Here is a 23,749-nt window from a genome sequence, read left to right as displayed (position 1 = left end):
GGACAAGGCCGCACTGGACGAGTACACCAAACAGTACGACATCGAGAGCAGACCGAGAGCGACAGCGGCTCGTCGACAGCGCCCGCTACCTGGAGGTGGGTCCAGGACGGTCGGATTGAACGAACATGGCGGCCGTCACGCGTGATAGAGCTGGGCGGGCGGGGTGCAGCAGCGTTGTAGTTTCTTGTGTCACTATAAATATTCAAGCGTTTAACGATGAGATGGTAGGTTGTAGAACCTTACTTTGTCTTTATTCATTTGGAGTGTGTTGCGATGTTAGTACAATTCTTTGATCAAAATGCTTTGTTGACACGTCTTTTCTGTATCTTGTCATTGCAAACAGCTCAACATTATCTATGTGGACGTCTGAGCTTCAGTTCAGCATTTTTTTCCGTGGTCTTCGCTGTACTTCCTCGTCGCGTCCTTCCCTACTGCCGTCCTGCTTTCCTGCAGCGCTTTGTGGTGTTTTGTTTCTAGATCACTCAGTACGAAACCAAAACGTGAGGGGTAAACCCTGGTGGCCCGAAGGAGGAAGATGTCATTGATTGATCGAATCGGTCGCGGCTCCTATAGTCGTAAATCGGGAATTCCGTAGGTAAACACGCGCTGGACGAGGGCCCAATTCAGAGGCCGTTAGGGACCATTGTGCTCTACAGTTGATACAGGTGTTGAAGGTCGTTTGTTTCTGTCTTTGGTTGTAGCCCTGAGCTCATGGCGTCATCTGGTGGTCAGATTGGGTAATATTTGCCTTGTTGGGCTCTACATTGCCTCTAACAGTGGAACAAGCTCAACTACTCGTTAGCAGTGTAAGACCGGCCAAGCGCCCGTCCGGTTCATTTATGATGTCCTGCAGAGGTTCATGACATAAACCTACAACATGTCATGAGCGTGAACGCGTCGGGGAAGAAAGACAAGATGACTTGATTTTCCGGCATTGTCAGTCGTTCAGTTCTCGATTCGACGCACTACAACCAAGATTTGGTCTGGCGCATTCATGGCAGGTGTATTTTGTATCAGTTTTATTGGTGTGATAACGAAGTCGTCTGACAACATCCTTGCTCAATGCTCATGGTACTGTCGATGTGTTTTGAGCCTCCGCAGCTGATCCACTACTTGAAGTTTGCTTATTGCTTTATTTGAATCGTCATTCCCATTTTATTTTTATATTTGATTTTCCAGTGTCGTTATTGCATTTGCCTGCTGGTAGCCCATTCACCAATCAACTGCTACCTCAAGTGCTACCGTACTGTTCTGAGCCTCGCGGATCATTTTCAGGGACTGCGGCAGCAATTTGTGGAGAAGGACCTTCAGAAGGAGAGCGAGTTCCAAAAGTTCCTCAAGGAGAAGGCTGTCATTGATGAGGTCGTGCGGCAGATTGAAGAGGAGGACAAGCGGTAAGTACCGCTGCAACTGATAAATGACCTTCCAGTCGGCGCGCCCCTAACCCCCAACAAACAAACAAACAAACAAACAAACAAACAAGCAAACAATGATACGAATGCTGTTGGAACGTGTTAACATTGCTGATCTCAACAGGATAATGGGCATGTCAGAACTCTGGACTGCGCAGAGCGTTTGTGATGGAGTGGGATTGGGTAGTAAACACGAAGACGAATTTTGTGACGATGAGTGGGCATCAACCTCGACTTCATTTTCAGAGGTGGTATATTTTATTGTAACAACAATACTCATATTTCCTGAATGATTGATATCCATGAATCATGAATCGTTGCAGCCGATGGATCGCCTCTCTGTTGCCACATGAGACGTTGCGACATCGGTTTTTAACATCAGACCGGATGTTGCGACATCTGGCGTTCACATTATAAAGAGACATGAGCAATGACCATGGTGAGACATCTGAGGAAGCGGTTTAATGTATCATTGGGCGATTCGATGTAGCTCATTAATTAGTATTCTTTTTCTGAACATTTTGATATGACTCAGTCTGTGTGACCCCGTGCTTTTGTCAAAAGTCTGGGATATCCATCGAATTGGCCGTGGTCTCTGTTTCGATAATTATAGAGTGGGCGTAAAGTTTTCCATTCGATTGATGAGTTCCTGGTGCCCAGTTTTCTCCTTCCCGGACTTCAGTAACCGTGAGGAAACTCGAATGAAAGCGCACTTTTTATGTCGCTGATGTCTAATTCGCACTTCCCGTTTTCCAGCTAACCAAGTTTGTTTCGTTGTGAATCACATGTACTCTCTTATTATTCGTATGCTGCTTTCCATAAGATATCTTCTTAACGCAGAACTGGAATACCTACTTTTATGCTTTTTAGTCATATTCATGTGCTATTCTTTACCCTATAACTGTCCGCAAGTGCAGCTAACTCTGCTCTAAGATGATACAGACGACCTCCGTTGCCATGCCATCCATGCCTGTTGTATGTTGCGTCATTGTCTAATATCCTCTCGTCCCGACTTCTTTGATAGCATCTTGGAAGAAATCCCAGACTAACAGTTAAGCTGGATAATTTACTTTGATTTGACGTCTCCGGGACATTCCTATCCGCATTGTACTATCCTTTTCAGTTGGAGACCTAGTTTGGCATACTTCGGCCGTGTGCTCCTACCTTATATTATTTTACCCAATAGAATGATTTCTATAACACATGTCAATCAGACGCAGGCTAGCATTGTCTGTTCCCTGCTTGGACAGTTTTAAATATCTAACCTTCTTCGAAATCATCTTGCATCGGACAAAAGAACAGCTCTCTATATAGTCAGACAAGATCAACCGGCACCTAAATCACTACGAACATCTGCGCATGGATCTCTGCCCAAGCGTCCTAGCAACCAACCGCCTAAATGACCGACCCACCGACCCACGGGTGATAGCCCCGCTGATGTGAGGTCCTGAGCGGCCACGCGCGGCCAGTCTGCGGTACACTGATGGTTTAGGAGGTCCGCATTCCTCCGTCTCAGTCCTCCGTCACGCGGCAGCCCGGCGGAGTCGACCGTAGAACGTCGTACCCCGATACTCCCCAGCTGAAGCAGCAGTGCCCGCCGCTGGGGTGGTCTCGGGAACGGTTTGTCGGAGCTCTGTAAGCCGCGGGCGACATGAAAACTGCTCCGCCGTGCGGGCAAAACTGTCAGATGGGTGTCACGTCGACAACGCGCTTAGCAGCTCTGAGCGCTGTGGAGCGGCTTGGGGCCGTTTCTGGAAGTTGAGATCACTCCGGGGATGGGGAGAAATGGCAGCTCTGTCGAGAGGATAGATCCGTGGCAGGGAGTGACTGGGTTTGGTCGTGTGGTGATCGTTCCGGAAAATTGCTGTGTGATTTCACGGAACTGTTGGACTCGGAATCTGAAATATATTTCATGTAATAGTAACGAAGCAGGAAGGAAAGCCCAGTCCAGCATCTTCCGAACCTGGCACAAAAGCAGATACAAACGCAGTTAATAAAATGAAAAGGTACGTGTTTGACTCGTAATTACTCGAGGTGTTAAAATCCCATCGAGAGTTTGATTCCATTCGAAAATAACTTTTCTTTACCTTTTTGCACATGTTTTCAACCTTCTAATTCCTCTATAGTTAAGTTTATGAATCATTAATCACATGCCTGAACTCCCGAGACAGGCGAAATATAGTAATGAGCGTCAACGAGACCTATGGCTGTTGGTGCTGGAAATTCTGTGCAGGTGGCGCTGTACATTCGGGTGCAGGTGTCGCGTCTATGCCTGGTCGCATGCTTCAGACCGATTTGGCGGAGATCAGTGATATTGTTTTACATTCAATATCGAACGAGCCATCAGACGCTCACATTCACAGCAATTGTGGCATGGAAAAGTTAAATATCTATCTGAATGCATATGTAATGGGAACAGCTGTGCCCGTTCGATAATGAACATCTAATTAGCATGAGATATAGCTGATACCACACAAGACCGAAATCGTACCTCTGAAGTGGGCAGAACAAAGCTGCTGCGTTTAGGATCACACCTACACGAGCGGATCAATCCTTTCGAGAATGGAAGGAGGATGCCATCGGTCAGGAAATTCCTTTGTCGCCCGGCTTTTTATACCGCGAACAAAGCGGTCTCGGGGATTAGCAGCCCATGGTTATCGTGTGTTGCCATCTGCTGTGGGCAGACGGCGCTACCCACACGGCCAGACAGTGCGACAGACGCTCCCCCGTTATAGGGACACGTCGTGTCGGCTTGGGTGGTGGGTTTGGGTGGAGATGACACCTCTCGGGCGGATTGACTGACTGATGTGATGCGGCTTATACGCGCCATCCAACGCAGTGACAGTGCCGTGTGAAGATGTTATAAAGTGATTCGTTGCCTGAACAGCCCGAGCTTTTTGGAAAATAAGGCAACGTGTAACAACATCAAGTCGCATATCACGAGCCTGTATTGCAGGCAAATGTTATACAGCTCTAATGACGCAGGTATCATCTTCCAAGCCGTCAAAGGCGACATTTCGCAGGCTGTTTAAAATTACAATATTACGACCTAAGTTCGTCATATGAATCCTGTTAAGGAAGTTTTCCTGGTCCACTATTACGTTGTTTGGCGCCTATCAGGCTCCTTAGACCCCGCGCCCCTAGTCGGCCATACCTAATAACATTTCATAATTCACATGTCTCCATCGGAGGACACCGTCCCATGAGTCATTCTCCAGTCATCACTGGACATCGTCGGTTCTTGGAGCGTCACACGACTGATATTCATTCGTGCAGCTCTCAAAATGCAGCGATCGCTCCCCGATTTCGCTACTGTCTTCCTGTATAAGGCGCGGCGCCTCGGCCACTCTATCTCTGGGCCGGCGCGGCCGCCCCTGATGGCCCAGGACGCGGCCATTCGGGCCGTCGTAAAATTCAAATAACAAACAAACTCTGAAAACGCCGGGCCGGTGGGTATGTATCGGCCTGACGGGCCCCTGGACTGGCGCCGCCTGACACTGAGATGCCCTGGCCGGCACCAGAGGTAGGAGGGACTTGCTGGAAATGCTCGGAGTGGTTCTGTGATTCGGTGCGGGGCTGTCTATGAGATGGGTGTGTCCGCCCTGTCCCCGCCGAAGGAGCGGGCGTCTCTGCCCCCGGGCCGGTCGGCCGGCCTTGGCTGGCTCCAGAGCACGTGCAGAATGTCTCCTCACGGCGGACGTGAAGCCGTATTGATGGCGCCGGTCAGTGTCACGTGATGGATTTGTGGCGAGAGCCGTGGCCGATCGGCGCGTCACGTGACACACGTGTTCCGTAATTGGCAGAGGGTCCATCTAGTGTCTCGTCTGTACCGATCTCATCCCGAATTGATGGCAGAAAACGCCGCGTAACGTCGAATATCATTGTATTTGTGAAACATGACACTATGAGAGCGCCGGACTCTACGCGGCCCGAATGGGTCATCGCGTGAGTGTCGACGCAGTCTCCCTGAATAGCGGCCGGCTAACTGCCAGGCCTCAGAAGTCAGTCACGCACCAGCGCGTAACTCACGCTCTGTCGCGCACATCACGACATACACGGGTGCCGCCAGCACCGAGCACGGCAGCGTAGCTATACACCAGCTGTGGTCTGAGTGACTATGGTAATCGCGCTGTGCGCCGGCGGCCCTCGTTAGAGGACGCACACCGGACGCTCCACGTGCGCGGAGAGACATTCGCATGATACACGCATACTAAACTCGCATGAGACACGCGAGATTCAGGTAGATACACGAAATACACACGCACAACAACAGACATAGCTATTAAATAGGACGCGCGCAGTTAAATACGGTTCACTGACCGGATCCCACCCGCTTGTGGTCCGCTCACGGACGCTGGTTGATCAGTCCTCCCGGTGCGGCCCCTCACGCCGCCGGCCGACACTGGCCCGTGAGCCGGTTGTGGCGCATGCCGTGCGGACAGCGGCGTGGGTGCAGCTCTCCGTACGTACTGCCGCCGTGGTGACACTCGCCGAGCGCGTCACGCCGTGAGCCGGGCCGGCACTTGAAGTGGGCGTAGCTATGCGGCGGCGCCAGCAGCACGTTCGCCGTGCAGGTCACCTGGCGTGTGTCGGGGTGGACCATGATCCGCGCGCCGGCGCCGAGCGCGGCGGTGGGCGCGGCCGACGGCGCCGGCTCGGGGGTCGGAGCGGCCGCCGAGACGGCCCTCCGCCTCCTCCGGTCGCGGTAGAGCGGGTTGCGGATCATCTTGCCGTCGTAGGTGTACTGAACCTCCGGCAGCATGGGCGCCGGCAGGCTGGACACACTCGGCTCCGAGGCCTGGCCGTGGAACGCCGGCAGGCTGAGCAGCTCCAGCAGGCCGCTGGAGGCGGACGGGGGCGGTGGCGGCACCAGCGAGCGGCGCGCCAGCAGCGCCTCGCTAACCGAGGCGGACGGAGCGCGCGGCCGCGTCACTGGCGGAGGAGGCAGGTGGACCGGCGGCGGCGGCGGACGGCGGTGGCGCAATGAACGGCAACTGGTCCAGGTCCGGCGCGTTGCCGAGCAGATACTGCAGGTGGAGCGGCAGTGACGAGCGCGTCGTGCTCTCCGGCGTCGGCAGCACCGTCGTCGTCGTCACCGTCGACGATGACGAGGACGTTGTAGACGCCGGGGGCGGTGTGCTGCCTGACACGGTGACCGTGGCGGAGATGGACACCCGCTCCACGGACTGAGACGCCACCGCTCCGGCCGTCGTGCCTGGAGCACGTTTCGGTGCCGCACTGTCGGCAGCGGCACCTGTGTAGATGTCACTGTAGGCCATGGCGAGCGAGGGCGGCGCGCGCGTGGTGCGCGAGGCCATCGTGGGCGTCTCCTCCCAATCATCGTCGTCCTCTACGCCACACGCCTGACCCCGCTGCCAGCACTTACCGGCCCAGGGCAGCAGACCGTCCTTATCACACGGGTTGGGCGCGCAGCGGCCGTAGCGCGTGCCACGCACCGGCTCCACATACTCCCCAACTGCACACGGACCGCGAGAGTACAACTTGTAGCAGTCGAGTCCCACCTCAACCATGGCGTCCGGACAGCGCAGCGTGCACTGGTACTTGAGCGTGGCCGCGTTCAGCCTCAGGTGACCGTGCTTCGAGTCCAGACAGCCGTGACCGGTGTTTGGCACGCACTGGCCGTGCCACGGCACGTGTCCCTCACCACACGGGGTGGCCTCACAGCGCGCGGTGCCGTCCACCCAGACCAGGTGCTCGCCGAGCGCGCACGGGCCGCGCGAGTACACGGCGTGGCAGCGGCCGTCGGTGGGCCAGAACACGTGGCCGTCGCGGCAGTCGCACGCGCCCAGCCCCGTCTCCAGCAGCACGAGCTCCATGTTCTCTCGGCCGGAGCACACGGTCCATTTCTCATGACACCGACCGTCGGCGAGCAGCACCTGACTCTCGGCACACGGCAGTCGCAGGCAGCTGGCCTCGTGTGTGGTGGCGTTTAGCACCAGCACGGCACCGGGCTCCGGGCACGGCGACGCTTCTTCGTCCAGCAGTGCCATACACCGGCTCAGCGGCTGGTAGTAGGCGAACAGGTTACCGCGGCGCCGGCAGGCGGAGATCTGCTCGCTCAGCGAATCTGCTGCCGTCGCGCCGGCGCTCGGCTGGTCGAAAACTCCGCCAGTGGTCTGGCCGTAGGGCGCGGAGAGGGCCAGCGACACCGCACACATCCACAGAGCCAGCGTGAGGGCCACGCGGGCCCCTCGAGGCCGAGCTGAGGTCATCGGTGGACGGCTACGACAGCCGTCAACAGCGGCAGTGAGCACAAAGTTTCTCCTCACGGCTGGCAGGCTTAGATAAGCTCTCGAAGGAGCAGTAGGTACAGTCGTCACAGACGATTCCTGATGAGTCTCCTGCTATTTGAGTATCGTAGTTTTCACACCACGTTTGGTTATTCGTGGTGATGGCAGATCACCGGCACCCACTGGTTGTCGAAGGACCGTTCGGCAAGAGCGCGCACTGGCCAGGAGTGCCCCGGTCGAGCTGCGCGCGCCCCGGCCGAAGCAGCGTGAATGAAGCGCCCAGCGCCGCGCCGACAGCCCGAGTGTGCGGCTGAGCCGGTGACGTCACCGTAGACCGGTGACGTCATCGGCGCGGGTGACTGGCGACGGACGACTTTCGGCGGCGGCGGCGGCGGCGGCGGGCGGGCGGGAGCTTTCGTGGTCGGGCCGGCCGGCGGTACCGCTCGCCGCTCGGCGGATTGAGAGAGACGGCTCGGTCCAGCGGAGCTCCTCCAGCCCAGCCCCTCCAGCCGAGCTCCTCCAGCTGAGCTCCTCCCGCTGAGCTCCTAACAGTGCTGGCTCTGGCTGGCCTCGGACGTCCGAGCTGTAATCGGCGTCCCACTGCCCGGCGAGTGTGTAATCCTGCCCGGGTATACCGGACACCCTCTCGGCCGGCCCAATCCCGACACCCGGCCACAAAAAGGACGAGTTCCGTGAGGCGGCTGAGTGTCGCGGCGCGCGAGTCTCGTGCCGTCAGTGTTCAGCGCCAATGTGCAGCTGACGATGACTAAAGTCAGCGAAGCATCAGTCAGACATAACCCGGCGCCGGGCATAACGAATAGTCCGTTACCCGAGTCGCTGCCAGTGGCAGGGCTATGTTTAGGAGGCGCGCCCGGTTCGGCCCGTTGCGGGCGAGTAACACGTGTTTGCTGGATTGCTGAGCGATGTTTGCGGTGATTAATGGAAAAATGGACAGGCTGGAGGAATTCAAAAATTGCACAGTTATGTTGGTGGGCTAGTGGTCGTTGAGTGGTATGATTTTCATCGTCGTGGTGTGATTGAAACAAGTCTGAGTAGTTATTCCGTTATAGAAATTGGAATGCATCTCGATTGCCGATCAGGATGTGGGACTTACACCGTGACGTTGGCGCTTGGCATGACACGGGCTTTATTTGTTACACGCTCAACAAATTTTGCGGCTGGTTAAGCATGCTCAACCAACCGAACATGGTGCGCTGATTTTTAAAGTTGCTGAGGTGTGGAGTCGTGGACGATTTAGACGGGTGTTAGACGGAGATTGTGACTACGGTGCCAGGTGTGCATAAATTATACTGTATATTTAAAGCTCTATAGGTTTTGAATTACTTTATTTCATTCCATTAATCGGATTTGTGTTATAGTAAGCTAAGATCCCATCTGGAATGGCCTGGATGTATGCAGTATTGATGAGATTTGTATAGCTAAATGCACATTGTCATGCTCCTTGTACTCTATGGGTATTTTTGTCTGGCACATCTACTTTGATGATCAAATGGATTATCCATTATCCAGCATGGGAAAAGGTGATGGATACATTTGTAGAAAGATAGGATCTGAATGACTTCGGTTCTAATAAGCCTGACATTCGTATCTCGCTATGGTTTGCTGAGTTTCCTGCTCAAGTACGAGGCAATGCGCTATCGTTTCATTTGATGAAGGATTTCTAATTGGGAGCTCATCAGTATCTGCTGTCTGCAGTCTACCGTATGTCATTTGCTCGGTAGTGACCAAGGCAACCAGGCACAGATAAGGATGCGACGGCGATAGATTTTCCTTTTACCTTGGTGTTTTGCTTTGTATGGATCCGATCACATAAGTAGCTACCGTCTGTGTTATCAACCTTGCCTAAAGGGCACGCAACCTGACAGGACCGCTCCGGCCCGCTAACCCCCGGGAAGGGACCGTTTGGAGGCGGCGATGTATAGGAAGTAGTGTGGTTTGTAGGTCCGCATCCACCAGTGGACACACGCAGGCTCCATCCGCGTTTGGGGTTGTATCGGTATGTTGCGGTTTGACCGCAATGGCAAAGCTCCACACCCAAGCGCGAAGGCTAGTGAACGTATTTTCACGATTGTCATTTTTATGAATGTTCTACTTGATCGCATGCATCCTGTATTTTGCGCCTGACATTCGGTGCGGCTCATCACATGCAAGGTTTCTGTTGGAATTACTTTCTTTCGGTCATTCTAAAAAGTTGCTAACGGGTAGTCATTATACCGTTTGTGTAAATAGATCCGGTAGCGAAATACGGTTCTTTATGCATTCATGCGACGATTCTTCGGCAAGATTCATTACATATAGAAAACAATGGAGTAGTTTGTCCCTGTTGTGGTTTTTACCTGCCCTTTAAGGAGCTTCATTTGTTTATGTGAGTAGCCAGAGGACAGCCAAAGCGTTGACATTGGTAACCGCTGTTAACGGCGCAATTTGTCGTCGGCCTTGCCGAAAACCACATCCGGATTGGTCTTCGCGAACATTAATATGGCTGGACGTGCTAATCGGAGCCACTTTGCGCTGCTGATTTACTCGACTCCAGAAAGAACTCCCAATTAGCTACTATACGGCTCTTTTGTCCGTGATGAAAGCATCAGCTCAATATTGGCTTGTATAAACCACGCAATATCACGGACTTGTGTGAGTATCCTCGTTTTATCCGATAAATTGCTGATATCACTGCACCCACGGCGGCGCGTGCGCGGCCTTGGGCGGCGGCCTGGCGGTGCGTGCTGTCTCCTGATGCCAGCTGAGGCGACACGCTGCGGTCGGCTCTGGCGGACCGCTGCGGTCGCCGCTGATGGCATCAGCACTGCATCCGGCACTGGGATCAGCGCTACCGGCTGATCTCAGCCGACCGACGACCGGTGGCCCAGTGCGGCGAGACGAGACGCGGCGCACCGCCGAAACCTGCCGGACGGCCCCAGAATGGCTATTTTGGTGGCGGCTGTCGCGACGACCGGCGGATCTTTAAAGCGGGGCAGCTGGCTTCGGTCAGTGGATGATGCAGAGGGGACATGAAAATGACATCAACTTTGGTGGCTTTGGATGCTGTGGTTGTTTATGAACCGACAGTTTTCCTCGAGCAGTCACACATGGTTTGTTGTGTTGGTTTTTACAGATAGAAAATCCCCACAGATGTGAGGCGGAAGCCGTTTGGGTTTGGGTTGCCATGATCAGTTCCTCGGTCATTCCGTTTTGCATTATTCATCGGTGATGCGGGATAACCGTTTTGCGCGTGTACCACTAGCGTCGGACCGGGTTTGGTTTTGTGACTAACGAGCTCCGATCTGACCGAGACGGAGACTTGAGTCGGACTGCGATGGTGAGATCAACAAGGTAGGCGACGACGCGGCAGTCTTTGACCCGTGATGTCATCGGTTACGCTACAGGACTGGTGCCAATGTCATCGGAGTTCCGGTAGCGATTTGGATCCGAATGCAAAATGATGGACCGGACACGAAAATACGAGCAATCTCGTGACTAACTAGATTGCTTGGACGACGCGGTGTTCAAAATGCGGAGCCTTAGGTATGCATGAGGCTTATGCATGATGCTCGTTAAAGCTTTAGACGCGCGTGCAGTGACCTGTCTCAAAGAAGGAAAAGACGATTAGCTTTTAGCTAGTGTAGAAGGTTTGGCTTAATGCGGGCAATTCCACTCCTGCCTTTTGGCTTTTGGCCGTCTTTGAACTACTTGGCTTGTTGGTCTTGATCCTGGCTTTCTGGTTGATGCGTGATCTTGTTTTAGCGGCTACTGTTATTAGGTATTTAAGTAGTTTCTATGTTGTCTGGTTTAGAAGATGTATGTTAGTCTCATGTTTCCGTTCTGCCGCTAGCGAGCTGATGTCACATTTATAAAAACGTTTAGAAAGACCTTGTATGCACCCTTTTTGGCATAGTTCATGGACTCAAGCTAATCATAAATTGCAATAAACTTAGATTTATGAAATATTGCTAGGTGTCTTATCATGAGTTCGATGAACTTTTGAACAGAAGGAAAATAGCAACGTATCTATTCATGAATGCCTGTGACTTATCACTTTCCTTGCTTTTCTTCATTCGTATGTGAAAGGCACTCACCAGAATCATTATTGAACCGAGCCACTTTTGCATTCCCATTTTCCTGCGCTATTCGGTTCATTTAATAGGTCGTCTCATCATTTGTAACTGTTACTGCTTTTTACGATTTTGCATTTTTGGCAGGTGATGTCATTTGCATGGTGTTGATAAAGCATTGTGTAAATTAGGTGCATATTGGTGCTATTTGCAAAAATCTCGCAACACGCAACGATTGTCCACCGTCCTGGAACCCCGGGATGACCTCTAGTGGCATTGTAACTCTTCAAAATTGTAACCGATTCACACGTTCAGTGCAATTATCCCTGGGAACATGTCTGCAGCCACTAATCGAGACGGATAAACTCTAGTTTTTAGCTGCACCACGTGTCCATTGCCAGCCTTGAAGGGCGCTGAACGCCGGTAATGAGCTGCTCGGTCGACGAAACTATTTACATCCGGGCTGCCGACGGGCGCAGAAGCGGCTCGACCCGCTGTTCCTGTCTTCACGTGCTCACCGGTCGGTGAAGTGCTGCGTTTTCCCGGACTTGCTCCCACGTGACGCGGCCACCATCGCCGTTCGGACCTGCAGACACCACTGGGCAGCCGGATTCGCGGCGAAAAATGCCCCGTTTGTGGTGGCATGTGGCGCGCGAAACGGAGCAGGCCAATCGTCAACAGGGCCCGACTGTGGCCACCAGGAACGGCAGGCGGTCGGCCTGTGGTGGGCCTGCGGTGGCCAGTCGAGGGATGGGGTGCCGGAGCCGGCGTGCGTGACCTTTCTCCACCCGCAAGGTCGGATTAAACACACCTGTTAGTTCCCTCACTCCGGATGAGTTCACGGAGCTTATGCATGTTTGTGAAATGGAATGGCAAGAGGAGCATGTCGTTTCCTCAAAAGGAGCCTCCTCTTCGGGGAATGACCGAGATGAAATGCATGGCTCAGCTCGGCTATTTAGCATACACCATTCATAGTGTGTGCCTCGAGTGGCGCGCTGACTGGTCACAAGTGGTAGGTGACTGTTGTCAGGTCGTTGGGCTCTCGCTACATGGTGTCAGCCGATCTACATACATAGACGTACCAGAGATCAGATGCGATCGCTCGGTTAGGTGTTGATTTGCGCTGTGAGAAACGGCTTGATAACTTTTCTTGCATTTATCTGCTAAGTCGTGCTGATTCTAAAAATTTGTTGGAACATAGACCATGGGTTTCTAGTTTTTTTTTTGTCTCCAGTTCTTTATTTAGAAAAGCTTCCTTAAAGCTGGTCAAACTTTTAACGTTGCTCGCATTGAGCTTATCAGACAATAAATTTGCTAAATGTGACAGAATCTGATGCTGATCATCTCTATTGTTGTATTACTATTATCATATCTGTAGGAATTCCATATTATTTTCTTTCAATCACCTGATGGAACAATTAATCTATTGCTAGAGCACGGAGAAACTTATCCGCTTTAGCAATTAATGAGGACTGTGTTGTCTCACAACAGCGTGCCTCGCTATCACGATCCCAGTTTTAACACCCTCCCCCCTCCCTCCCCGATAGGTCTCTAAGCCCATGTCACCAACCCGACACCTCCACAACCTTGTTCCATATTCTCAGTGGCCTGGGCGGCCAGATCGTAATGTCACGGTCAGTTCCGGCATTGCGGACCCCACTATCGGCCGGCGAGTGTTTCTGTCCGGATTCGGCGCAGTTGGTCTGTCGTCCGGCGGCTGCCTCCGCTCACTGCACAGGCTCCTCGTGCGATGCCGTCTATGGCTATGTCCGGGTCACCATTACGTAACCCCGCCCCCAGGCGGCGGCTACAGGTGCATGACATAAACAATGAGTCGGTGTGTGTGTTGGTAAGGGTTTGCGTGTCGCATTACTAGAATACAATATAGTAATGTTAAAAAGTTGTGATTACTAAATATAATAAAATTTCCAAATGAAATTAGGCATTGTTGTTTTGTCATAGAGGCTCACCTATTTTACGTCGTTGTCCTGTAAATACTAAATACTAGGGCCGCCAGCTTATCACTGAAGCTTTTTAAATGTCTGTGCGACGTGTCCGCTTTCTATTCCTGTGCTCACTTCACCTTGGACCTGGTATTAGAACAGTAAGCTACACCTCGTGTGGCGCCTGGGACCGGTATCATCAGCTCTGCGGGGACCGCCACGCCTCGCATGACCGACAATGCTACCAACACGACTTTTCTCGTCCGCTAACAGCTCAGATTTGTTTTGAATCCAAGCCGCCTCGAGCCGACATGGAAAGTGGCCTCAAACACGTTTGGTGACGTCATTGTCGGTTCGGTTCAAAACATCCGTGAGCCGTCGATATTCATTCGCTGTGAACCCCGTGCATAATGCATAGGTCATAGTTTTACGCTCTGTATTTCATTGTGGCCGGAATGGAGAGTAGACGCAGGTGCTTATTTTGGGGGTTTTCATTCACAGTTTGTGATTGTGAATTGGCGTATCGAGCAAAGTACGAATTGAAAATTGATCTGGACCGTTTCGCCATCAATCTGCGATACGTTTTACTTTTGATTTAAATTATCACTGGTAACCGAGCGTTGACAAGGTCGTGTGCGAGTCTGTGTTGCCCCACGCAATGTTTTGTTTGCACCCGGGCTGGTATTCCGGGCCCATTGAAGTTTCGTTCTGTTCTTGCATTGTGACTTTGGGCGGCATAGCAACAGCAGTAAATCATCCATTCTACCGTGGCCTGAGTCGGAAAATCCACGAAATCGATTTGCTATTGGGACATAAATTTGGTGACGGCATTCAAAAGATGCCGTGCGCTGTCCTCGTTCGAGGTTACGGACTTGTGACGTCATTGGCTCATGGTAGACCGGCCACAAGCTGACACGCAAGCCAGATGAACGCCGCCATTGGCGAATAAAACTGTCTCCATTGTCACTGGTCCTTCACAGCCAATTCCGGTTTGTTTATTGACTATTTAACGAGCTTTGTATTATTCCATTCAACTTCAGCTATTGGTGAGGTGCTGTTAAGAGAACGTGAACCATGCCTCGTGGTGAAGTGTTATTTCCGAGTGAACATGATATTACAAGTATGTTATCGATTTTTTAATAGTGATCGCATTGCTCAGATAACAATCCTGATGTCAATTCATTGCACGATATCGCCAATACTTATGACTGTTATGTATTAAAAAGTTTGCTTCAATCGTTTGCATAAGTAGGTGGCCATGTCCGCGGAATTCTTCGGTCAATAAGTGTATCCACTTATTTGCAGGGTTGTGCTTGACTCATGAGTCGAGTCAGAAATTTGACTCAACTTTGACTCAAATGAGTCAGATTTGAGTCGGGTCGGATACAATGTTGAGCTGTTGAGTTGAGTCAGAGTTGAGTCGGACAAAAATATTAAGGCGTTGATTTGAGTCAGAGTTGAGTCAGTAAAATAACTTTTGACATTGAGTTGAGTCAAACATTTAGGAACATGAGTCAGCTGACTCAACTTTCTAGAAACAAGCTTTTCATCCCCCCCCTCCCGCTTAACAACTTCGCCCTGGCTCTGCTGCGGGATTTTTTTTCACCCCCGCCTCCGCTCAACAACTTTTTTATCTGAGTCAATTTTGAGTCAACTCACTTGACTCAACAAAAAAATTTGAGTCAAGTTTGAGTCGACTCATATTTTAATTGAGCCGCTTGAGTCATGAGTCGAGTCAAGGGAAAAAATCAGCCCCTTGTTTGAGTCAGAGTTGAATCAGGGCTTTCTGAAGTTGAATGATGAGTCGAGTCGGCATTTTTTTTTTTAGTCGAGCACAACCCTGCTTATTTGGTATCTGAAGGCAGAATTATTCTCTATGGTTACATTTGATCCCATTCTTATGAACTAGGACCTCGTATTAATTCCGTTCGCTTATTAGTGGTCAGTTAAAACAGGTGGTGATCCGTCCCAGACCCTTTTCTTTCGCAACGGGTCATTTGTTTTATCGATGATATCCTGAGTTTTCCCCCTAACAAGCTAGGTATTTATATATGTACACTGGGTGTAAGGAGATTCTGTAGTTCTCAGGGGCGGCGGATTCGGGGGGGGGGGGCAGGGGGGGGGCAGCTGCCCCCTCCCCTGGCAAGCTCGTGGGGGGGCAAAAGTATCTTTTTGCCCCCCCCATAATTTGTGACAAAGTTTAGACAAGAAACCACATAGCTGATTATTCTGTTCGATCATCTGAAGATGTAACCAGATGCCCATATACTTTATCATACGTTGCCAACCAGATGTCATATGGCAAACGTTCGCGTTCAACTGAAGTTTTCCTCTCTTCAACCTAGTTTTGGAGGCATTATAAGCGTCAACGTGACGCAGCGGCAGCCCAGGCCTTCAGTGACCGCTTACAGGGGCGACGGATACGGGGTGGCAGAGGAGGCACCGTCCCCTAAGAAACTTTTGGAGGAGGGGCAAACGTATATTCTTGCCCCTCCATAACTTGTGCCCTAAACATGAGGAAAACTTTCATAACCTATTGCATATTTTCTATTGCATGTGGTAATTTTCATAACCATATTGCAGCTTTGCGCTCCTACAGTTTGTCCAACGGTGCCTTTTGAATATGCGTAAATGCTAACCATTTCCGCTTTATATAATTTTTTTGTCTTTTCAGATTCGATTTATATATATTTAAGTGTGCGAGAGACGCAACTCATACCTTCAGTGGTCGTTTGCCGCTATTTTGTACCTACATAAATGCCAAATCGCAAGCGAGCGGAGACGAAGGGCTAGCCATTCGCTTGCGGGTAGTTAGGACTGATGAGCGCTCATAATAAGCCACTCCCCTGATTTTTTTTTCGAGCGCAACAGTTTCCAGCGCATAAAATGGCAAACGCCGAGGTCGTACACATTGACCATATTGACCAATGCACGGTATGGTATGACACCCAAAGGCCAGTCATCAGAGATCTGCTTTGGGCATTCGGAGGCTTGTGTGGGGCCAGGTGTAAAAACTGGATGTTCACAGTTCAATATCCGCTTTATTTCAGTTTTCACCATTAAAAAAAGTAAAAATTAATGTTGGAAACTTTTGAGGGTTAGGGCACTAATCATTAGTGGGCCCCCCTCTGTCGTAAGGCTGGCTATAGAATACGTATAAAGAGCATCAAACACGAACAGTAGCGGCGGAACACCTTCAATTAAGGGGGGGGGGGGCACTGCCGACTTTTGGTCCCATTCTTTCCATGCAACGCCCATAGGGCTAACGTTAAAATGCCAAAATCAAAAGGAGGGTGCACGGTGCCCCGGTGCCCTCCCCGTTCCGCCGCCCATGAACACGAAAGCAAAATCTAAGGCATTTTGGAAAAAAATGAGTATGCCCCGCAGCGTCCGATAACTACCACCTTCCAGTGGGTCAAGCCAACGGGGCCCAAGTCTATAATGGCACTTAACGATAGCACTAACCTTGTCTCACTTTTCGATGAAGTCTGTTCCGAATGGTTTCGGCCACAGACTTGCTGCACTGAGGTCGTTTGATATGTGCAACTGTAATTAAAGCCACCTGAGGCGCCCTGACACCAGGCTGAAGCTGGGTTGGAAATGCTTCGTCTTTGCGGATATCACTGGCCGCTGCTTCTCGAGTGCCTGAACCGGTAGATGTCATGGCAAAATTTGGTGTGATAATTTGGACCTTACCGCAGTCAGCGCACCCTAAAGCCCTAATAAAGAAACGCCCCACCCAGAGCTTCTGGATTCTCGTTCCAGTCCACCGTTCCTTCACCCCAGCCCGCCGCCGCGCTCCCTCACCTCAGCCCTCAGTTCCCAGCTCATTGACGAGCGTTTGGGCCTTAGTTAAGCCTTGCTGTAGGCTTACTGTATAAACCCATCGAGACAGCCCGTCTCGGTGAGCTTAGTTGGCGAACTACTGCCTTGGGGAGGGTTTCTGGCGGATCGCTGTCCCAATAGGTTTAGATGCGACCGACTGTCTCTGAATGTTTTAGCGGCCTCCTCCCGCTGTGAGCTAGTTTCAGTTGATATCTGTCTCAGAAATACTTTTTAAAGGAAGTTAAACGGAAATCCAACGTAAAATGAACAGAGGAAATGGTAACGAGTTACCTCATTGAAGAGTAGCGCTCGCCTACTTCAAAAGGTTTGGCACCGTTCTTCAACATCTGATATGCGATCGGGTTATGGCACAATTTTTCCCATTGGAGCTTTTTTTTCTAATACAGCAATACGAAATGCGTTACATCGTCCACTGGCGGATCCAGGGAGCGGGCATTTAAAGCAAATAGTTACTCCCCCTCCCCCTGGCCCCTGCATCGCCCGAAATAGACAAAACGTACCTTATGTTTCCTAATAGTAACATTTTTATGATTTTTTTTATACTGTTCAGCAGTAGGTCCGTAAGGAATCGAAATCCGAGGAGTTTTTGGATTTTGGACACTGTTTTTTTTTTGGGGGGGGGGGGGGGTATGTCCCCTACAGCGTCGAAAAGCCTTTCTGGATCCGCCTATGACATCATCTCGACTGGGATCTTGCCCCCCCCCCCCCCACGCCAAAATCGAATCCGCCGCCACTGGTAGTTCTTGGCGTTTTTTTTTTATCCCATTACTGTTGCATAAAATCGACAGTCATCGTTCGTGACAAGCCGGGAAATGAAATTGAAATTGCATGGCTTCCCATGTTACTTTTCCATTACTCATCGATTGTAGTACCGACTTGTTATGATATATTTTCAACCGGTCACGGAAATAAAAAAAACTGATAGTGTGCATTTTTGAAACAAATGCGTGCTCATAAATTTTTTATATGAATTCCAAAGAGTATAATTTGCGTAATCGCAATGTTTGGCTGATTTCGCCTGCCCGATGACGAAATATTAGTCTCCTTGCTTCTAATATGCGTAAATTAAATGTGGTGGCTTGTTAACCCGCGAGTTGCTGGGGGGGGGCGTTAAACGCCCCCACTTTTTTCGCCGGGCCATAGCATAAAAACGGCGCGCCGCAGGCGCGCCAAATTTTGGGTACCTGTAGGGAATTGATTGAAGTTTATTGTGACAAAGTTTCAAAAACATCGGTCGGAAAATTTTTGAGATATCGAGGTTTTAGTGACGTCATGATTTCTGAGTTTTCGACCAAAAAAGGCATATGTTCAAAAAATCATATAAAATCACAGAATAGACATACAGACATGCCGTAAACGCCATTAGACTGCCAATACCATGATCAATCAAATGGCTATCTTCGATTATTGATTATCGTTCCGCATTTTCCAAAATCTTGAACTGAATCTTGGCAATTTTTCGTGACTTCTTCACGACCATGATACATGAATTTCTTAAATTGAACTTTTTGAGCCAAACACGTACACATATGATAAAATGAATGTCACCATCGTGTTCTACGCCCCAAATTACCTATAAAACATGTGTCACAGGCTGCGAATATCAGTTTTGATTTTCGGGGATATGTGCTTACCTGGTTGACCTGACCTTGACCCTGACCTATGCTTGACTGACCCCTATATGGAGCTGACACTCTTGTAGGCCTTATAAGATGGATTGTGCACCGTTTTGACAGAGTTTATGGCGAGAGGCGCCCATTGCGAAGTCCTGAAGTCCATGCTCCTGAAAGGCCGATTTCAGGTATTTGACCTGACCTTGACCCGACCTGTGACCTCAAAATTCAACTTTAAAGTACTCATCTGAAGCGTCTCGTCGCGCTCTTTCGTTTGCCGCCCCGTGCGTTTCGCTGCGCCTATTGGTTCTCGAGTTATCGGCTGGGGGCGTTTAACGCCCCCCCCCCAGCAAACGGTGGGTGGCGAAATACCCCAGCAACTGCCGGGTTAAATTAAAAGTTTAAAAAATCATTAACAGAGAGGGAAGCGTAACGCCGTTCCTGTTGACGATACCTCGTGCTCCAAGTTCTCCTGCCGTGGGGAGAGGTTGGGCGTGTCTTCACCGCTGTGTGAGCTGCCGAATCTCCGAGCTGCGGCCTTGATCGCGCGTCCAACACCTTGTTAAGGGCCAAATCGTAGGCGAAGTGACGTGAAAATACCGCTTAGCTGTGGTATCGGCTCCAATTTTCACGTATCGTCATGACTTGCAGATCACGATGGACAAGGTCGCAGTGTGGTTTTGTTGTCGAAAGGCTTCAAGTCATCCGTGCTGAAAATTGATCCGTCACCGACCCTATTCATTTGAGTAAAAGGATCTGTAGATTTCACGCGATAGACAAATTGATTCAGAACGATCTTGATAATTTGCGAACAGCTGATACGGAAGGACGTGTTTGAATAAGATCAAGGTCTTTGCATGGTGCATTACGCGAAGCGTCGAAGAACTGCTATAGTAACAACTGCTGAACTGCTGCGAACTGCTCTTGCGAACGCGATTAGGGCTGCTGCTGCTAAGAACCGCTTTGCCTAAAAAGCTGTAAGCAAAGCACTATTCATACGCACAGATAAGCTTGTTTGTTGCTAATCTCTATGTTATCTCCTGACATCAAACTCTGCGTTCCATACAAGCCTCGACATCGAGAAAGCGCTTAAAAAGAAGACTGGCCTCACCTTACACCCCGGCCACCACCCCCGCACCACAGGATGTGGTGCCGCGCCGGTGAATCTTCGTCCACTTCCCGGCGCGTCTGAAGATGCGCCGCCGCCGCGTGCGACCGACACCTCCCGGATCCTGGATGTCCGGGTCAGCCAGGTCACGCCGACGACCCTGGCGACCGAGTCGGCGCCGTTCTCACGACCAAGGAACGACGGTTACAGGAGTGTGGCTAGGCTGAACAGAGCCCTGGCAGAGCTAGGCGGCGGGGCTGAACGAAGACATAGGCGGCGGGGAATATGTTAACGAAAGTAGATAGAGAAAGCGAAAAATATAACCTTGGTCTGCACCCTGCAACATTTTGTGAGAGATGTCCAGGTTTTCGAATTATGCATATTTAATGGTTTCCTCATCATCGCGTTTGTTGGTTAGCAGTGACTCTGACTCTGTACTGGACCTTTTACAAAGTTAAATTTTTAGGAACCATGTGAATAACGGGCCTGAAACGATTAAAGCTTACGACTACCGATGCCCGTTTTTTGGGAGGACAAAGGTACCGGAAATATGTCTTTCTGGGTCCCGTTCCACGACCTTATTTGTCCTGCACTGTCCAGCGCCAATTCGTCTCCTAATTCGGCGCCATTTCCGCCCTGCTGTGCAGCTGCGACCACACTGCAGTCTCCGCGGCGGATTAACCGCTGTCCGGCTCGTGGCTTTTCCATCCGTGGCTGGAACGACTGCCTCGTTCTCCGCTTTGTCGTCTGTGAAGCTAGGAAATGCCGTGCGTGTGAAACCATTGCCGGTTTCTTCCGTGCCGACTGCATGATCGCTACGGTCGTTTTTGGAGCTGGGAACACTCGCTTTGGGTGAGATGCAGCCGCAACGGGACGGGCCTGCAAATACAGTAGCGGTGTGCTCGCGCCCACATGCGATCGCCTGAGATGATGAACACGCTGCTCGCGTGGCGCTGACGTCATTGGATTGGGCCCGATCGACTGATGGGGAGCTCTCTCGTGGAATTCTGGCCAGGTTTTTCGGTAGCCGTCACGACTGCCTGGGCGGAGCCTGAAGGCAGGCTGGGATAGAGATTTGACGCCGATTTCTCCAGGAGACGAATCGGTCCGAGATGTGATGATACGAAATCATTGGAGCGGCGAGATAAGGAACTGGTGTCGGGCTACAGTGGACCGTGACGTGCATGTTTGTACTCCTTTCGCCGCGGTCTACGCCGATGACCAGCGGGACTCGACCTCACATCCGGCTGGGCTGCTACGGCATTCAATTTGAGTCGGACCGGATCGGTCGTCTCTTTTATGGCGAATGAATGGGCTTACAACCTTTCAGCGATGTACGCGCAGCTCGTATAACTGCGTAGACATCCGCTTCTCCGGTAAGAAACTTCTGGATTTTAGCGACGAGAATTTTGTAAGTGCACCTAAACGGATGCCTTTTACCCGATACGTCACCCGGATTCTTTCGACTTAAAGCGAAGGTAACTGCCTGTCGTGGAGGACGCAGCCTAAGCGTGACAAAAGTAAAGCCCCAGATTTGTCATATGAGAGTGGGGACGTGTAACCAGGGCTCCCGGGATGGATGATATGGGGGACTGCCCGGTGATAGGAACGCTCAGGGTCTCCAAGGACAAGGTCAGGCGGCAGCCGGAGAAACACGACCGGGCCGATCTCGGAGTACGTGACTCTGTCGTTTGGAGGCTGCGATTGCAGCCAGTGCAACGTGAGGGGTCAGATGAAAGAGAAGTGCCATGGCGTGGTTGGGCTAGGATCAAATTGTTCCTGTTTGTTTCTCTGGACGACCGCGTTGGTTAGTTGCCTTCTTTTGGGCTTGTGATGAGAGATCAAATCGTTTCCTGCAAATGTGAAACTCTTGTCTTTACGGGATAAAATCATGTATCGCTATTTTTAGATCAGATTATGGTGCCTTTCGGTCATCCTTACATAGTCTCGAGGTCACGGTATCCTAAAACTGACCGACTGCCAACCATGACATTCACTAACCAAGCACTATCCCGAGTTCAATATCCAGTAAAACCACACTAACCGACGCTCGTGATTTAGAACCCGGACATAGCCGATACATTCCTACTGCGGCGAAAGTTTCGCGATCCCATTTTCTGCTGACTGTTGAACTTTCTCTGGTGTGCACCTGTTTGAGGCTACACGTGCGGTGGCATGCCTCCCTCCACCTGTGGTGGGGCTCGTGCACTGAAGGACGGTCACCGCCACTTTTGCATGTCGGGGTCCTCGTTGCGGTGCTGCTGTGGTTTCTTCTCGCGATGATGCCGTCTGAGGTTTATTCGGGGTGTCCGGAGGTGGGTGATCGGTTGGTGTGATTGTGGTCGTGTGGTATGGGTTGGAGCAGGGTTACTTTTAAAGGGGGGGAAAGAGGGAATTTCCCCCCTTCGAAAATTCCGCTCCCCCTTTCAAATTGTGTCATAATGGCTAGGGAGGGAAGGGGGAATTTCCCCCTTTCAAAATTATTTGTGAGCCCATTTTCAATTAATTCGCTATTCAGATTCTCTTGTCATCGTTATTCAGATTCTAGTCATCAATTAACGTTGCTGGCGCTAAGATATTATCAATGATTGTGGGCAGTGGCACCGCCCGGGCGGAACTTAAAATATCCGGAACTCCAGATTTGACCCGATACCGATCGGATGGTCGGTGGGACCGTCTCTTGTCTTGTCTTTTCGCACTCACTCAGGGGCGGATCCAGCAAAACTCTAAGGGGAGGGTCATGATTCGAAGTGGATTCAGCTCAACGTATTTCGGCCACTTAATTTTGGTGGTGCCCTAATTTCATTTTTTGGACCTGAGGTTCCACTGCTAGGCCGCAGGCATGCCCCTGGCAGGTTCGTGGTGCCGCTGGAAGAAACATGGTGCCCCTGACAAGCCTGAAGTGTCCCTGACAGGCCCGTGGTGTCCCTGACAGGCCCATGGTGCCCCGACAGGCCCAATATGTGCCCATGCGAGGCCGGTGGTGCCCCTGCGAGGCAGGTGGTGCCCCTGGCAGGTCTGTGATGCCCCTGGCCCTGGCATGTCTGTGGGGCTCTTGCGAAGCCGATGGTGTTCCTGACAGGACTGTGGTGCCCCTGACAAGCCTGAAATGCCCCTGAAAGAACCGTGGTTCCCCTGACAGGCCCAAACTACCCCTGCGAGGCCGGTAGTGCCCCTGGCAGGCCTCTGGTACCCCTGGCAGGTCTGTGGTGCCCCTGGGAGACCTGTGGTGCTCTTGCTAGGCCGATAGTGCTCCTTACAGGGCTGTGGTGCCCCTGCCTGACAAGCCTGTGGGCCCCTGACAGGCCCGGGTGCCCCTGCTAGGCCTGTAGTGCCCCTGGCGGGCCTGTGGTGCCGCTGCTAGGCCGCTGGTGCCCCTGGGCCCAGACAGGACTGTGGTGCCCTGACAAGCTTGAAGTGCCCCGACAGGCCCGTGGTGCCCCTGCGAGGTTGGTGGTGCTCCTGGCAGGTCAGTGGTGCCCCTGTCAGACCTGTGGTGCTCTTGC

The 23,749-nt window shown here is 51.5% G+C and overlaps 1 protein-coding gene across 1 annotated transcript in view; it reads left to right on the top strand.

Moving 5' to 3' along the window:
- The first annotated feature begins 6 nt into the window (after positions 1–6).
- LOC122374773 (meiosis-specific nuclear structural protein 1-like) overlaps positions 7–23,749 on the top strand; it is an 85,987-nt gene continuing 62,244 nt past the window's right edge. The window contains exons 1-2 of the mRNA XM_043353746.1: positions 7–95; positions 1,276–1,394. The gene's annotated coding sequence lies outside the window, so the exon portion shown is untranslated. The remainder of the gene's footprint in view (positions 96–1,275; positions 1,395–23,749) is intronic.

Source organism: Amphibalanus amphitrite, unplaced genomic scaffold, assembly GCF_019059575.1.
Source record: "Amphibalanus amphitrite isolate SeventyFive unplaced genomic scaffold, NRLGWU_Aamphi_draft 001709F_arrow, whole genome shotgun sequence".
In the NCBI taxonomy this organism is placed as follows: domain Eukaryota; kingdom Metazoa; phylum Arthropoda; class Thecostraca; order Balanomorpha; family Balanidae; genus Amphibalanus; species Amphibalanus amphitrite.
This window is presented reverse-complemented; position numbering and strand designations above follow the sequence as displayed.